We start from the raw sequence: 14,929 nt of genomic DNA, 5'->3' as shown, positions 1-14,929 counted from the left end.
CTTCCTAGACCCCACAACTCAACCCAAGTAAGCAGCTGAGTGTAAACACGTGAGTGATTCAGGTCAAGTTTTTTGGGCTTAGTCCAGATCACCAAACCAGTGATCTGTGAAAAATAATAAACAGCTATTGTTGTAAACTGTTTAACATTTTTAAGTTTTCGAGTGGTTTGTTATACAGCTATTATGGCAATGGATAACTGATGCACTATCTCATAGGGTTGAGGCTGAAATGAGTTAATATGTGTCAAGTACTTAAAAATGGTTAGCATTTAGTAAGTGTTATTTAAATTGGTAGCTAGATTTATGGCAACCACCCAATTCTAAGAGATAGGAAGAATCTTCTCTGCTTTTAGCAAGAGACGCAGATAACAAAACAAAGAAAGGGGGTGGGAAAGACTCAAATAAGTGCAGATAATGTAGGTAAAAAAATGTAGGTAAAAAAAATAATGTAGGTAAAAAAAAAAAGAAATTAAAATCTTTTTCTCTCTCTCAACATAAAAGAAAATATTGCAGCCACAAATCAATAAAAGTTTCTCTACAAAAAAGGGGGAGTGGGAATCAGAAAATAAGAGCTCAAAAATTGGGGTTTAATTAATCACTCATTACTTTAAACTGAGACATCAAAAAGTTGTGCCCTCACGGTAGGAGCACTATGAGCAACACAAGCCTCATATACACGGATAGTCTGGTTTTTCATTATCTGGATGGTCCAAGAAACTTCAAACCTGGAACTCAGATTGACGGTCCCAAACTGGAAGTACATCTAGTTACCTGTCATAAGAACACAAAAGTTCTGTCTGGAGAAAGATGTCCATCATTCTAGACCTCCAGTCATTCCTACAAATAAGGTTTCTACAACAATGTCTAGCGCAAAATGATAGGACCATAACCCGGCACACAAAGAAACAAGACTTTACGAGTGAAAGCAAGCAGAAATAACAGTAGATAAAAACATACCCACAAATACTTAGCATACTATCCTTACCATAAATAAGTGGAAGTATAAGAAAACTATAAAACACACGTGCTTACTTTATTCAATAAAAAATAAAATTTTTTAATGTTTTTTATTTATTTTTGAGAGAAAGAGAGACAGAGTGCCAGCGGGGGGGGGGGGGGGGGGGGGTGGTGGGCAGATAGAGGAGGAAGACACAGAATCCAAAGGAGGCTCCAGGCTCTGAGCTGTCAGCGCAGAGCCCGATGCAAGACTCCAACTCATAAACCAGGAGATCATAACCTGAGCCAAAGTCGGACACCCAACTGACTGAGCCACCCAGGCACCCCTATTCAATAAAAAATAAAAGACCAAGCTTAAACATTTCATCAGGGCACTATAAACTACCTGAGTAAGTTTTACAATGTATCATATCAAAAAGTAAATCTCTAAAATAGAGTTAACACTTCCTGTGAGTTAGGCCATTCTTCTGTGTGATGGCCCTAAATGCTTAAAAACTACTTTCTTCTGCTAAGCCAATATCTCACAACTCTTGTGTATAATGGTGTGCTGGTAAATGACACATCTGTATCATTTTCTAGTTTCTGTGGCAGAAATACCATGGCTGGCTTCAAGTAACCAATAGGATGTCACTAAATGCACAGCTGAGAAGAGATGCATACAATCAGCTCTCCTAGTCCAGTATGAACCAACACACTGTTGGATGTATTCCTGATGATGTCTTTTCTTGCCAAGGTTAAATATCCCTAATTTTTTGTTATTTCCCCCATGCAGTTGATTATATGTGGAATATTCATTCATTCAATGGGTATTTATTAAAGGCCTACTATTTCCCAGTAATTGTTCCAGGAACTTAATATACATCAATGAACAAAAAATATCTTCATGGAGCTTATGTTAAAATGGAGAAGAAAAGATAATGAGTAAACAAAAACAAGTAAATATACAATCTGTCAAATGTCGATAAATGATATGGAGAAAAATATATAGGGATAAGGTAGGGGGGATTTCTATTTCATATGGGGAGAAGGCCTCACTGATAAAAGACCATATGATATATTTAATCTTCAGAGTTTGTCATAAAGCTTTTGATAAATTACAGAGAAAAGCAGTTGGTGTGTAGAGAGTTGAACTTATAAAAACTTTAAGAAGCTTTCATACAATGTAAGTATTATGAAGAGGTATTACTCCTAAGCAGAGATTGCAAATGAAGTGTTGAAAAGAACTGAACCAACATTTAAAAATTGGGAAGAGCCAGTGAATATGCAAATTTTCAGTTTTGCCTGCAAGACTGGAAAACCAGGCAATGCTGATCTTACATTCTGATTTCCTTTAGAAAGGCCTGATCTCCCCAGGCAGTCACTGCAATCCCTAAAAGGCTGTCTAGCTTTCAAATGGCCCCTGCAGCCATTTGAATTCCTGACCTTGCCAAAATTAATTAAAAATTATTTTTTTAAGGATTCCATTGGAGTGCCTGGGTGGCTCAGTCAGTTGAGTGTCCCACTTCAGCTCAGGTCGGGTTCTCAGGGTTTGTGAGTTCAAACCCCACACTGGGCTCTCTGCTGTCAGCCCAGAGACTGTCCCCCTCTCTTTCTCTGCCCCCTCTCTTTCTCTGTCTCCCTCTCTGCCCCTTCTCTTTCTCTGCCCCTCCCCTGCTCACGCTCTCTCTCTAAAAATGAATAAACATTTAAGAAAAAGAATTCCATAATTCTTTTCGTTTCCAAATCAGTTTTTTCATTGTCTTTGAAAATCAAACCACAAACTTTTAAAAAGTAATATACTAATGAGGCTCTGTAACCTATTCTATAAGGTGTTTCTAAAATACATTTTGAAAAATGATGGCATGAACATAAAATTGATTTATAAATTCACAAGATAGCCACTTTAAAGGGAAAAAAATTAAGAAGTAAAAATTCCAGAATGTTAAAATAGTCATAATACTTTTTATTAGTAATCAAGATATATAATATTATATAGATATTCATATTTTTCAATATGTGTCCATTTCAACATAAATTGTTAGTTTTGGAGCATAGTTTTTTCTTGTGATTGCCCTTACCCTCTCAGCATCACTAAAATATAGTGACATACAAGTGGCATTCATACTTTGAAAGTATTTAATATGTATTAGACAATATGGAGGAGGTCTGACAAAATTAATTACAAATTAATGAAAATAACTTCATCAATGAATGTAGTGTAAAGGATATCAAATTACTGCCCATCCAATTCAGATAGAATATTTTTTTAATTCATAATTCCAGAATACAAATAAAATTCAAAACAAACAGCAAAACCAATACCTACACTACTTTATAAAACAAATTTTCTGGACTCACTTTATGCAACATCACCTTCTGTCTGCCAAGACACATAGTTAAAAAATTTTATTTACAATGCTGCCTAGAAACCACTATTAGTCATCATAAATATTGCTATAACCAAATAATTCCCATAAACCAAATGTTGCAAATAAAAACAAGTGATTCTGGAATAATTTCTAGAACCAGTCTCTTTGATTTCAAATTGTTTGTTTATGGGAAGGAATAGGAAGAAGATAAAATAACTAAAGTAGATCTTACAACTAAACCTATAATATTTTCAACTTAATAGTATATATGAATGGAAATGTTTGACAAAAGAAGCTATTTCATAATTAACTCAATTCTCTTCCCCATCACTTTGCGATTTCCTTTTATGTATTTCTTAGTTATAGAACACATACAACACACACAAAGTTGTTTCATCTTTATAGTGTTATTTTATGTAGATTATGTGAGGTTTAAAGATATTGAATTTTCAGGACAGTAACTGTCTCTTATAGCACAATTTTTTTTTATTTGAAAGAGAGAAAGAGAGAGTGGAGAAGGGCCAATGGGGGTGAGAGAGAGAGGGAGAGGGAGATTGAGAGAGAGAAGCAGAGAGAGAGAGAGAAAGAGAGAGAGAAAATCTTAAGCAGGCTCCACACTGAGTGTGGAGCCCAACATGGGGCTTGATCCCACGAACCTGGGATCATGACCTGAGCTAAAATCAAGAGTCAGACACTCAACCAACTGAGTCACTGAGGCACCCCTCTTATACCACATTTTTAACATAGCCAAATATGTTAGTATGTTGATATCAGATATGCATGATGAAATCATAATACATTTGTTGTGCAAATATATAACTAAATTGAATGTGTCTAAAAGGTAGAGTCTGTCTGTATTTAGAATTTCTGAGTGAGATATTCCAATTAATCTAAACCCTAGTTATGAACTGATGTGTAAATAAACCAGCATGAATACATGCACCTACCTCTAAGATGATATTGGCTACATGTGTACTGAGTGCCTGTGATGTCCAGGGATTATGCTAAATATTGAGAATAGAACCAAAAATAAGATAGGTGCCTATCCTCAGGAAACTGTGAAAGTCTAATAGTGTAACATACAACAGTGGAAGTAGCCATCCATTCATTCAACACACATCAAATGCCTAAGGCAAGATAGCTTTGTGCTGGGCTCAAAAGATAGCATAAACAAAAAAGAAGTCTGTAGCCTCAAAATCATCAAAACAATTACAATATAGCTGCTAAGTGTTAGATAAAATAAAGACCTAGTTCATACAAGTGACACTAGATAGAACATCCCGTAGGAAATAAAAACTGAGCTTAACCTGAAGACTGTCAAGAGCACTCTAGACTGCAAGGACAGCAGGTGCAGAGCGAGGGAAGCCTGGGAGTCTGAATGACTTGAGGATTCAGGATGCTGGTGGGGTGTCTGTCTAAATGATCGGAAGGCAGGAGGGTGGAGCTAAATCATGAAGAATCTTGTATTCCATGCAGAGCGTCTATTGACACAGCCCTTAAGAAACAGGAAGTCACTGAAAACTTTAAGCAAGGAGTGACATAGCTAATCAATTTTTTCAAAAACATCTTTTAAGGAGGTTTTGTAGTGGAAGAAAGAGAGAGTGATTCCTATTGCCTAAACAAAGGCAATGGATGAGAAGATAGTAATAAGCAAATGGTATCACAAAGGGTTTAGTGGTTAATTTTATCATTCCTAGGTTTCCAGCCTAGGGGATAAAATGTACAATTAAATTATATATTCTGGAAGGATATAGAGTGGGAATAATGAGGTAGAAGGTAAGTATATGATGGTATATGTTGAGTTTGAGATATGTTTGAGAAACTCAGGTAGATGCACCATAGCCTGTTGGATAACGGGATTGGAATTCAAGGTCAGGTAGGATTATCCCAGAAAGAAAAAATGTAGGCAATGAGCAGAAAGTAATGGTTAAAACCGTCTGAATGAATGAAGTAACTCAGGAAGTGAGTGTAGCATGAGAAGAGATAGGTGAAAACAGAACCCTGAAGAATAGAAATGTTACAGGGGTACCCGGGTGGCTCAGTCAGTTAAGTATCTGACTCTTGACTTCAGCTCGGGTCATGAGCTCACAGTTAAGGAATTGAGCCCTGTGTCCAGCTCAGTGCAGAGCACAGAGTTTCCTTGGGATTCTCTCTCTCTCCCTCTCTCTGCCCCTCCTTTGTTCGTATACATGCATGCTCTCTCTCTCTCTCTTTCACTAAATAAATAAATTTGAAAAAAAAAGAATAGAAATGTTACAACAAATAGGCAGTGGAAGAGAATCAAAGGAATGAGAAGGAAAGATTTTCAGTTTACAAAATGAGAATTAAGGATGGCCATGAAAACATAGGAAGGAAAAAATATTCCAAGAAGGAGTGATTAAGTGTCAATGTTTCCGAGACATCAAGTAAGCTAAGTAGTAAAATGGACACAAAGTGCTTTTACAAGACTGCATCCAAACCAAGTGGCCAGCAATAGATAATGTTTAAAAAATTATGAGCCATTTGTATATAATGTAGCTACCACACACACACACACACACACACACACACACACACACAAAGTCTCTATGCTCTGGTTTAGAGAACATATTTACCTGCTCGGGGAAGCAAAGAAGGGACAGAAGAGGAAAGAGAAGTAGAAGTTCTGCCACACAGAACTTCTGTAGTAGTCTTTTCTATGTATCTCAATTTAGAAAATACCATTGGAAACAACTGAACCTATCATATATTAAATCAGCAAAATAGCCATAAATAAAAAAGATTGATTTTAAATTACCCTGTAATGCAACATTTTGATGTTATATATGTCCTTAGAGGGATGTGTTCAGGAACAGAAAGAAGTATGTAAATGGTTTAAAATTCCATTAGAAGGTATGTTGTTTAATATAATATTAGTATTAATATTTTGCAACTACTTTATGTCTGTTGTCAAAAAACAAGGAGTTAAATTAGGGATATCAAGAGTCAATATCCTTCAGTGAAAGAGAAAAGTGATAACATTCTAAATAAAGAAATTAAGTGAAAAAAAGCTGAACTATTAAAATGTAATTAGAAAGATCAACACTAACTCATAATTTTTCCCTGCTGTGGCTACTGAAAGGTCTAGAAGAAATGGGCACTTCTAGTGCCCAGAATGTGATCTCTAATATAATAACCTACTAAAATAACCCAAAGCTCTAGTGTAATAGAGGTTTGGGGTCAATTTTGGAAATTTGAATATCTAGATATTAGATTTGAATTACTGAAATATAAAGGTAGAGACAGATAAAAGAAAACAAAGCATGTTGCAGATCAATATGTATAGTATGATCTCACTTTGATTAAAAATATACATTAACAGCATGACCATCATAAATATGATGGCTAGCTGGAGTGTTAATTTTTTAAAATTTGCTTGTCTCCATTTATTCAATGCTTACACTTTACATGTTCTGCTTCTATAATTTTAAGAAGTCAATTTAAGAAGTAACATCATCAGGAATTTACCAACTAGTTCCCTGAAGACCTGGAATATGGTAGACAGAAGCCAGAGTGCAGTGATGAATGAATAGGAGTGGAAACTGTAAGTGAAAACTATTCGGGAGTCCCATGCCGAAGAAGGGGAGAAAGGAGAGCAATTAGAAGCAGACGGCTCAAAGGCTCAAATGCCTGTGGGGTGGCTGCAGGCTAAAGGCATTCTTTGCCCTAGAGTTTTGGTGCTGGATTTCCTCTCTCCAGAAGATGCTTCTTAGACACATCCATGTGACTCACTCAATTACCTCCTTTCAATCTTTGTTCAAGTGTCAGCTTCCTACTGAAGTCTATTCAAAATCACAGCTCTCTCCCCTACCCTCTCTTCCACTTGCACAAAGCCCCTGCCCTGATGCTACTTTTTTCCCATTGATCTTGATAATTTTCTAAATGTTATATAATTTTTACCTTTTTCTTGCTTATCTCCTCCCCTGGAATGTAAAGTCAATTTAACAGAAATTATTTTGGTTTTTTTATACACTGATATATTCTAAGTACCTAGAACAGTGTATGCCACATAGTTTACTTGATAACTATGTTTTGAATTAAAAGAAGGGTTATTTAGGACTGGGAAAGACTTAAGCACATTTATGTGCTAATCTTAACTATTCCCAGGAAGAAAGGAAGAAAGGTAACCCCCTGATCAATGAAGTTCACGATGGCAAAGCAATCTTTATGACATTTCCTTTGTATCTTCCTAGAGCATATATATCACATGTATAGCAGTAAGCAGATAAAAACAGTTCAGGATGTCTTATATGCCATTGAAAGAGTGGAACTGATTACCATTTTGTGTACTTGCTATTTGGCTTTTATTTCTAGTAGCATAAAATGCACTGCCAGAACAGCTATACCAAATTTTGTTGGTGCTTTTTCAGTGGAAAATATTCATTGCTTTGGCAACCATGCATTTCAGAAACACAGGCTGTTTGAGTTGGTACTAACTACCATGGAAAAGCAAAGGTCCGGTTAATTCCATTTAATGATATGATATATTGAATTAACTGCATGTACACAGAAGGAAAAGTACCAAAAGAGAACTGTCAAAAAGGTCTGCTTACAAGAACAGGGGTGTCATAAGGTTTACTTCCTTTTACAGTTTAATATTCAATAAAGATTAAAAGGAGGGAAAAAAAATAATTGTATTAAGTCAAAGTCAACAATACAAATATTTATTAAGAGAATCAAAAGACATAGAGGAAATTAAAGTCAGAAAGATAGTAGTCTCAATCAAAATTAACACAAAGTAACTATAATAATATGTTGGAGGATGTGACTGCTGGTTGACCTTGAACTGGACCACCAAATCAGAGATTCCTCACCACCCTCCTCCTCCCCCCATTCCTTGTAATGTAGGTTCCACTTGCATTCTCCCTTCCCAGTGGCTTCTTCAAAGATACAGCCTTGAAACAGTGATGTGGTGTTGAGACCATCTGGATGGTATACGTGATTGAACTCGGTTAAGACCTCTGTATAAACTTTTAAGATTTGGTGGGCAGGTGCAGAGATCTACTCATCTTACTTCTGCCCAGGACAAGCCCCTTGCCAATCTGGAGTGGCCTGCCTCTTTCTTCTGTCTCTCCCTGACCCCTGAGAACATGGACCAGTTTTAGGTTACACCTGGGAGGTTCCTAGGAGCTTGCTTGCAAACTGAAACAAGAACAAAAGTATGAATTTGTTCTACTCCGTATCTCCTAGCACTTTTCTAGATCACCTCCTGAAATTTCTTTGGGCCTTTAATCTTTTTTGCTAGTGTCTTGTGGCTCTTGAAAGTCTTCAGTTTTGTATTGTTCTCATTGTTTGGGGATCTTACTTTAAAGTCACTGATTTATATGTGGCTATGGAACGATGCTTGAAAAAACCTCTAGTCTCAAAGGATCATTCTTAAATGATCAATGCACCAGCACATGCAGTATTTGTTTTTGTCTTGTCTGTTGGTTAGATCTCATTGGAGGCCACTTAGATCATGTATATAAAATGAAAATATATATTCTTAAAAGTTTAAAAGTAAATTTAAATCATTTAATACCTGAGGACATATTTGTACTTGGTAAACAGCTCTAATTTCATAAAGTTTAAGATAAAAAAAAAACGTTCCGGGGGCTCCTGGGTGGCTCAGTCAGTTAAGCCTATGACTCTTGATTTTGGCCCAGGTCAGGATCTCATGTTTTGTGAGTCTGAGCCCTATGTCAGGCTCTGCACTGACAGTGTGGAGCCTGCTTGGGATTCTCTGTCTCTCTCTCTCTGTCTCTCTCCCTCCCCCTCTTGTGTGTGTGCACGTGCTCTCTCTCTCTCTCTTTCAAAAAAAAAAAAAGTTCTAATACAAGTTAGTTTGGAATTAGAATCAAAAGATCCTCACTTTTCTAATATAAATAAAAGTTTAAAAGTCTCAGAGAATGAAAATAACACAGAACATCATTTTGAAAGGAAAGAAATTATAAGAAATAGAAATTATTAGTCACTGGGGGGAGAAGGAAGATGGTGGGACAGCATGGAAGGTTTTTTTGCATCTTGCCTCTACGAAATACAGCCAGATCAACACTAAACCATCCTGCACACCTAGAAAACTGATTTGAGGATTAACACAACAATCTGCACAACCTGAACCACAGAACTCAGCAGGTACGTGGTGCAGAGAGGTGAACGAGGCTCGGAGGGAGAAACCCACAGAGGGCAGGGAACCGTTTTTGCTTGCAGAAAGATGACAGAGACGGAGTGAGGGGTGGGGGAGCTTGGGAAAAGCACCCTCCCCCCCAAAGCAGGTGGAGAGAAAGTGGAAAAGTGGAAACAGCCACAGGGACTGAACTAAAAAGGGAGAAAGGAGAAAAGAGCGGGTTTAAATGCCACTAAGACTGTATAAACAAGGGGAGCGGAGAGTCTGCAACTCCGCAGCTCTATACCTGGTGGTGCTCTGATGAGAAGGGCGAATCCCCAGGAGCAGAGTGAAGTCCGGGCAGTTCTCGGGTGACATGGGGAAAAGCGGCTCCTTTGCTGGGAGGACATTTGGTAGAAGCTGTGCAGCTGACAAAGGTGCCAGCAGACCCCAGGGAACAAACACATTCTCTGGTGCTGGAACAAAGTCGCTAGGAGTGAAGCCTGGTGCCAGATGTGTGTTGTGATTTTCCATAATCCCCGAAGTGCTGCTGCTACACAAGTGCATGAACATTTTCTGGGGTGGGCTGGCATCCAGCAGCAGTCTCTGGACACCAGCAGCAGCCTCTGGACACCAGCAGCAGCTAGTCCTGCGAACGTTCCGGGGTGTGGCCGGCACCTGGCCATTGCTTGGTGAGAACCTCCCCCAGAAAGTCAGAGCGGGATAAAGCCACAGTCCCCGGGAAGTGAGGGGTTGGGAAACACAGCCACATCTGAGATACAACTCAGGAGGGAGGTGCCGCCAGGCAATCTGACGGCTTGGTCACGGGCAGTGTAAACGTGGGGAGTGGAAAGAAAACAGAAACAAAGGACAGGCGCGGGATTGCTGATCTGGAGAACAAAGGTCTGTAACTACAGACTCGGTAACTGGCTGACGCCATTTTCACCCCTCCCGCGCATGTGCATACACACCTACAAGCGCCACAACAATCCACTCCAGTAAGCTAAGCAACACCATCTAGTGGAGAACAGAGCTGTTACACTAAGCCCCGCCCACCTGGGTCAACCTCCCTCTTCAGGAACACCACAGGTCTCTCCGCCTGCTTAGTATATGGACTATAAATTGCTTCATAGTTTGACTTCTAGGGGAAAATGATGTAATTTCAATAGTACTTTGGTCTCTTTGCTGGTCCATCTATTCAATTTTCTTTTCTTTCTCTCCTTTTCATTTTTTTTCTTTTCCTTGAACACAGAAAGAAAAAAAATATTTTTATTTTCAATTTTTATTAAAAATATTTTTCTTTATTTTTTACTATATTTTTTACTTTTTTGTAAATTTCTCAAATTCCATTTTACTTCCATAATTTCCTATTATTCTATTTCATTGTATTCATTTTTTCAAATTTTCAAATGTTTTCCTATTTTTTTTACCTTCCTCTTTTTCTCTAATCTATCAAGCTCCATTCAACAACCAGACCAAAACACACCTAGGATCTAGCATCATTTGTTTGATGTGTGTGTGTGTGTGTGTGTGTGTTGTTTTTAATTCTTTACTTTTAATTCTTTTTACCTTATTAATTCCTTTTCTCCTGTCAAAATGATGAAATGAAGGAATTCACCCCGAAAGAAAGAGCAGGAAGAGACAACTGCCAGGGACTTAATCAACAAAGATACAAGCAAGTTGTCTGAACCAGAATGTAGAATCACGATAATAAGAATATAGCTGGGGTTGAAAATAGATTAGAATCCCTCTCTGTGGAGATAAAAAACTAAAAGCTAGTCAGGATGAAATAAAAAGTGCTATAACTGAGCTGCAATCTCAAATGGATGCCAAGGTGGCAAGGATGGATGAGGTGGAGCAGGGAATCAGTGATACAGAGGACAAACTTATGGAGAATAATGAAGCAGAAAAAAAGAGAGAGACTAAGGTGAAAATACATAATTTAAGAATTAGAGACAAGAGTGACTCATTAAAAAGGAACAATATCAGATCATAGGGGTCCCAGAAGAGGAAGAGAGAAATGGGGGTAGAAAGGTTATGGGAACAAATCATAGCAGAAAACTTTCCTAACCTGGGGAAAGACACACACATCAAAATCCAGGAAGCACAGAGGACTCCCATTAGATTCAACAAAAACTGACCATCAGCAAGGCATATCATAGTCAAATTCACAAAATACTCAGGCAAGGAAAGAATCATGAAAGCAGCAAGGGAAAAATGGTCCTTAACCTACAAGGGAAGACAGATCAGGTTTGCTGCACCAGACCTATCCACAGAAACTTGGCAGGCCAGAGAGGAGTGGCAGGATATATTCAATGTGCTGAATCAGAAAAATATGCAGCCAATAATTCTTTATCCAGCATGGCTGTCATTCAAAATAGAAGGAGAAATTAAAAGTTTCCCAGACAAACAAATATTAAAGGAGTTCATGACCATTAAACCAGCCCTCTTCTGCAAGAAATTTTAAGGGGGACTCTCTGAGAGGAGAAAAGAAGGAAAAAAAAAAGACCAAAAGCAACAAAGACTAGTAAGAACCAGAGAACACGACCAGAAACTCCAACTCTACAAGAAGCATAATGGCAATAAATTCACATTTTTCAGTACTCACTCTAAACGTCAATGGACTGAATCCTCCAATCAAAAGACAGAGGGCAACAGAATGGATAAGAAAACAAGATCCATCTATATGCTGTTTACAAGAGACCACTTTGGACCTAAAGACACCTTCAGATTGAAAATAAGGGGATGGAGAACCATCTTTTGTTGAATGGTTGACAAAAGAAACCTGGAGTAGCCATACTTATATCAGACAATCTAGACTTTAAAATAAAGACTCCAACAAGAGATGAAGAAGGGCATTATATCGTAATTAAGGGGTCTATTCACCAAGAAGACCTAACAATTGTAAACATTTATCCTCCAAATGTGAGAGCACCCAAATATATAAATCAATTAATCACAAATATAAAGAAACTCATCAATAGTAATACCATAATAGTACTGGACTTCAACACCTCACAGCAATGTACAGATCATCTAAACAGAAAAGCAACAAGGAAACAATGGCTTTGAATGACACATTGGACCAGAGGACTTAACAGATATATTCAGAACATCTCATCCTAAAGCAGCAGAATATACATTCTTCTCCAGTGCACATGGAACATTCTCCAGAACAGACCATATACTGGGACACAAATGAGCCCTAAGTAAGTACAAAACAATCGAGATCATAGTGTGCATATTTTCAGACCCCAATGCTATGAAACTCAAAATCAACCAAATACTTGGAGACTGAAGAACATCCTACTAAAGAATGAATGGACCAACCAAGAAGTTAAAGAGGATAATAAAAAGTATATGGAAGTCAATGAAAATGATAACACCACAACCCCAAACCTCTGGGATGCAGCAAAGGCGGTCATAAGAGGAAAGTCTATAGCAATCCAGGCCTTCCTAAGGAGGGAAGAAAAATCTCAGATACACAACCTAACCTTATGCCTTAAGGACCTGGAAAAAGAACAGCAAATAAAACCCAAAACCAGCAAGAGACAGGAAATAATAAAGATTAGAACAGAAATTAATGCTATTGAAACCAAAAACAAAAAACAAAAAACAAAAAACCACAGTAGAACAGATCAATGAAACCAGAAGCTGGTTCTTTGAAAGAATTAACAAAACTGCTAAACCACTAGCCAGTCTGATCAAAAAGAAAAAGGAAAAGACCCAAATAAATAAAATCAAGAATGAAAGAGGAGAGATCACAACCAACACAGCAGAAATAAAAACAATAAGAAGAGAATAGTATGAGCAATTATATGCCAATAAAATGGGATATCTGGAAGAAATGGACAAATTCCTAGAAACATACACACTACCAAAACTGAAACAGGAAGAAATATGAAATTTGAACAGACCCATAACCAGTAAGGAAATCGAATTAGTAATAAAAAATCTGCCAAAAAACAAGAGCCCAGGGCCAGATGGCTTTCCAGGGGAATTCTACCAAACATTTAAGGAAGAGTTAACACCTATTCTCTTGAAGGTGTTCCAAAAAATAGAAATGGAAGGAAAACTTTCAAACTCTTTCTATGAAGCCAGCATTACCTTGATTCCACAACCATACAGAGCCCCACTAAAAAGGAGAACTATAGACCAATTTCCCTGATGAACATGGATGCAAAAATCCTCAACAAGATATTAGCCAACCGGATCCAACAACATATTAAAAAAATTATTCACCACGACCAAGTAGGATTTATACCTGCGATGCAGGGCTGGTTCAATATCCGCAAAACAATTAACATGATTCATCACATCAATAAAAGAAAGGACAAGAACCATATGATCCTCTCAAAAGATGCAGAGAAAGTATTTGACAAAACATAGCACCCTTTATTGATAACAACCCTCAAGAAAGTAGGGATAGAAGGATCATACCTCAAGATCATAAAAGCCATATATGAAAGACCCAATGCTAATATCATCCTCAATGGGGAAAAACTGAGATCTTTCCCCCTAAGGTCAGGAACAAAACAGGCATGTCCACTTTCCCCACTGTTATTCAACAGAGTATTGGAAGTCTTAGCCTCTGCAATCAGACAACACAAAGAAATAAAAGGCATCCAAATCAGCCAGGAGGAGGTCAAACTTTTACTCTTCGCAGGTGACATGATATGGAAAACCCTAAAGATTCCACCAAAAAAACTGCTAGAACTGATCCATGAATTCAGGAAAGTGGCAGTATATAAAATCAATGCACAGAAATCGGTTGCATTCCTATACACCAGTAATGAAGCAACAGAAAGAGAAATCAAGGAAGCAATCCCATTTACAATTGCACCAAAACCATAAAATACCTAGGAATAAATCTAACCAAAGAGGTGAAAAATCTATACACTGAAAACTATAGCAAGCTTATGAAAGAAATTGAAGAAGTCACAAAAAAGTGGAAAAAGATTCCATGGTCCTGGATAGGAAGAACAAATATTGTTAAAATGTCGATACTACCCAAAGCAATCTACATATTCAATGTAATCCCTATCAAAATAACACCAGCATTCTTCACAGAGCTAGAACAAATAATCCTAAAATTTGAATGGAGCTAGAAAAGACCCCCAATAGCCAAAGCACTCTTGAAAACGAAAACCAAAGCAGGAAGCATCACAATCCTGGACTTCAAGCTGTATTACAAAGCTGTAATCATCAAGATATTATGGTACTGACACAAAAACAGACACTCAGATCAATGGAACAGAATAGAGAACCCGGAAATGGACCCACAAATGTATGGCCAACTAATCTTTGACAAAGCAGGAAATAATATCCAATGGAATAGAGTCTCTTCAGCAAGTGGTGCTGGGAAAACTGGACAGCAACATGCAGAAGAATGAACCTGGACCGTACATAAAAATAAACTCAAAATGGATGAAAGACCTCAATGTAAGATAGGAAGCCATCAAAATCCTCGAGGAGAAAGCAGGCAAAAACCTCTTTGACCTTGGCCGCAGCAACTTCTTAT

This window comes from Neofelis nebulosa, chromosome 14 (assembly GCF_028018385.1).
Source record: "Neofelis nebulosa isolate mNeoNeb1 chromosome 14, mNeoNeb1.pri, whole genome shotgun sequence".
Classification (NCBI taxonomy): domain Eukaryota; kingdom Metazoa; phylum Chordata; class Mammalia; order Carnivora; family Felidae; genus Neofelis; species Neofelis nebulosa.
The sequence above is the reverse complement of the archived record's forward strand: the minus strand, read 5'-3'. Positions refer to the sequence as shown.